The 3,587-nt window shown below is 36.8% G+C and overlaps 1 pseudogene; it reads right to left on the bottom strand.

Moving 5' to 3' along the window:
- Nucleotides 1–3,020: 3,020 nt before the first annotated feature.
- Nucleotides 3,021–3,457, bottom strand: LOC103080923 (40S ribosomal protein S17 pseudogene; annotated as a pseudogene).
- Between the last annotated feature and the right edge of the window lie 130 nt (nt 3,458–3,587).

Raw genomic sequence — 3,587 nt, 5'->3', positions numbered from 1 at the left:
ATATTGTATGTGACAGGCATACAATATAGTGATTCACAATTTTTAAAGGTTATACTCCATTTGTAGTTATTATAAAATATTGGTTATATTCCCCATGTTGTACAGTATTTTATATCTAATAGCTTGCACCTCTTACTCCCCCACCCTTGTCTTTCCTCTTCCCTTTCCCCACTGGTAACCACTGGTTTTTTCTCTGTATCTGTGAGTCTGCTTCTTTTTTGCTGTATTCACTAGTTCGTTGTATTTTTTAGATTCCACATATAAGTGATATCACATGGTATTTGTCTTTCTCTGTCTGACTTATTTCACTTAGCATAATGCCTTCCAAGTCCATTCTTGTTGCTGCAAATGGCAAAACTTTGTTCTTTTTTATGGCTGAGTACTATTCTATTGTATATATACACACCACATCTTCTTTATCTATTCATCAGTTGATAGACACAGGTTTCTTCCATATCTTGGCAATTGTAAATAATGTTGCTATGAACAGTGGGGTGCATGTATCTTTTTGAATTGGTGTTTTTGTTTTTTTCAGATATATACCCAGGAGTGGAATTGCTGGGTCATATGGTAGTTCTATTTTTAGTTTTTTGAGGAACCTCCATACTGTTCTCCACAGTGGCTGCACTAATTTACATTCCCACCAACAGTGCACAAGTGCTCCCTTTTCTCCACACCCTCAGCAACATTTGTTATTTGTGTTCTTTTTGATGATGGCCATTCTGACAGGTGTGAGGTGAGTCCTACTGTGGTTTTAATTTGCATTTTCCTGATGATTAGTGATGTTGAGCATCTTTTCATGTGCCTGTTGGCCATCTGCATTTCTTCTTTGGAAAAATGTCTATTCAGTTCTTTTTTTAATTTTTTAATCTGGTTGGTTATGGGGTTTTTGTTTGTTTGTTTGTTTTTTGATGTTGGCTTTTGATGTTGTTTGTTTTTTGATGTATGAGCTTTTAATATATATTTGATATTAGTCCCTTATCAGTCATACCATTTGCAAATATTTTCTCCCATTCAGTATGTTGTTTTTTCATTTTCTCAAAGGTTTCCTTTGCTGTGCAAAAGCTTTTAAGCTTAAATAGGTTCCATTTGTTTATTTTTGCTTTTATACCTTTTAACAGTGGTTACCCCAGCCCTAGAGTAACCATGTTATAATACACTTTACTTAAACATAAGATTCGCAAGCATTTCTTTCTTACTTTCATATGTTAGTAGACTCTTGTCCCTAAAATAGTGTCTGTCTACTTCATCAAGAAATACTAATTGTATGAGTTTTAACTGTCTCTGTAAAATTGCATTTCTATTTAATGGCATCTTTCTATAAATAAGTAAGGACAATTGCAAGCTCAATAATTTATAAGTCTTATTATGTACCTCTGTTTATACCTTAAATAACAACTTTTGAACGTGAATCTGTAATTATATGATATGTTAAATGCTATTCTAAAACTCAGTTTTTATTAAAATCCTCCCAAACCATTTAAATGTGTTTTGACTTTCCAAATTGACCAGTTTTCATAGGCTTTTCACAAATACTATCTCATAAGGCATAAAACTAAGGAATGCTTCGAAATACGTCCATTCAGTTGTTGCCTCTCAGTGCCCATAACATAGCTGACTATTCCCTGCTGGAAACTCTGGTCTCAAGATCACTGTTCATTTAATTGATGGCTAATGTCTTCATTACACAGCTGTTAGTCCATCAAGAAGATAGTTAATGAACTTGGCAATATACATTGAATTAACTTTTTGCCCTAAGGTTAATCATGGGATTATTTTCAAATGTGCTTTTGATGTGCTAAGCTTCCCTAATAAATATGATTAAGTAAGATAAGTTGAGAGGAAGAACATCAATTCAATGAAAATTGCTTAACATTAGGCAGTAGGTTTATATATGAGTAAAGGGAAATTTAATGTCTGTACTTTATGGCTCTTAAAGAATATTTGGCTGTGACCCAGATGCTAAGCTTTACCTTCACTGAGTTAAACCATGGACACTGATTTATACACCAATATGATGTTCTTCAACTGAGTACCATTCAGGGCCTTATTTTTGCAAATAATATGCTCTTTTCCTCTTTCTTTACATCAGAATAAGCATTATACTTCTTAGCCAGAATAATAATAGAGGATATTCTAAGACTCAATCAATGAGGGGAATAAACAATGTTGAAATAGTAGACTCCTAAGAACAAAATGTGTTTTATTAAAGAAACATTCTCCCAAGCATTGTAAGTAAATTTACATTAAATATTAAAGCTTTCTAAAGAAAAATCTATTTACTCACTTTAAAAAAAAAAAAAAACAATGCAAAGTGCCCTTGCTGTTGCTACTGAAACTACTTTTGTCAACACTATCCCTCTAATATCCATCCTTCTGAGTGCTATAATTTTAGCCCTTACTGACTCACTCAATATTAGACTAAACTCTAGGAATAACAATAAACTGTCCAGCATTTAGAACAACAAAGACAGTAGAAACACATTTTGTGATATAATTCTCCTTATCTTAGTTTCTGTTAGTCTTATTAAGAAAAATAGTCTTGGATTTAAAGTTTCTATCATTTGTCCAGGTCTAAAATGATGTTTTCTAAAAACATTTTAATACAGTCGATTAAGTCACTTTCTTCTGTGCCAGTCAAAGTCCCAGAGAGACTATAATGATGACCTCAGTTTGGGAATGATGGCAACCACCATTGAAGAGAGGAAATTAGTTTATACTTGAATGGGATCCTTTTTATTTTCAAGTACAAAATTAGTACTCTCTCCCCCTTAGCCCAAAATGTACTTGCTGTACTTACTCAGCCTTCTATCTGGCTTAATCTCTGCTGAAGGGGAGAATCACAAAGCAGATGTCAGTCAAGGAGGATGGTCTGACCTCTTGGTTTAGAAGGCGGGGTGGGCAGTAGCTTCTACTCCTCCACTGGCTTCTTCCTCCCGTTGCTTTAAGAACGTGGGTTCCATTTCTTTTGTTGTTGTTGTCTGAGGTTTACTGAAAATACTACAGCACAGCAGAAAGATTCAAAGGGCTCCACGTGGTGTTTTGAAATTCATCCCTCCTGTAGGCTGAGTGACCTGCAGGTTGGACAGACTGCCAAAGTCCAAGAGCTTCAGCATTTCCTTGGTGTCAGGATCTACTTCAGTGATTTCCTGATCCCAGGCTGAGACCTCAGGCACGCAATTATCTCTCCTCTCCCTTGCCTCCTCCTGCAGCTTGATGGGGATACGTCTCACTGGACCACTCTGAATCCGCTTCATCAGATGTGTGGCATAGCCTGCGACCTTCTTGTGGAGCTTCTTGCTGGGAATGATGGCGATCTCCTCTCACATGCGCTTGTTGGTGTGCAAGTCGTTGCCCGGCACGTGTAGTACTCTTCTCAGTGATGACCCGGGCCGCTTTCTTCACGGTTTTGGTGCGGACGTGGCCCGTGTTGGTCCTTGGTAAAAGAGGTCCATTTCTTTATCAGATGACAGACTTTAGGTCTCTGGAGTATTTTTCAGAGAAGAATTTTTGATTTTCAAGAACAGCTACACAGGGTTTCCCTGGTGGCGCAGTGGTTGAGAGTCCGCCTGCCGATGCAGGGGACA

The sequence above is a fragment of the Lipotes vexillifer genome, unplaced genomic scaffold, assembly GCF_000442215.2.
Source record: "Lipotes vexillifer unplaced genomic scaffold, Lipotes_vexillifer_v1.1 scaffold590, whole genome shotgun sequence".
Taxonomy (NCBI): domain Eukaryota; kingdom Metazoa; phylum Chordata; class Mammalia; order Artiodactyla; family Lipotidae; genus Lipotes; species Lipotes vexillifer.
Note: the sequence above shows the minus strand (reverse complement) of the source record. Positions and strands in the feature narration are given on the sequence as shown.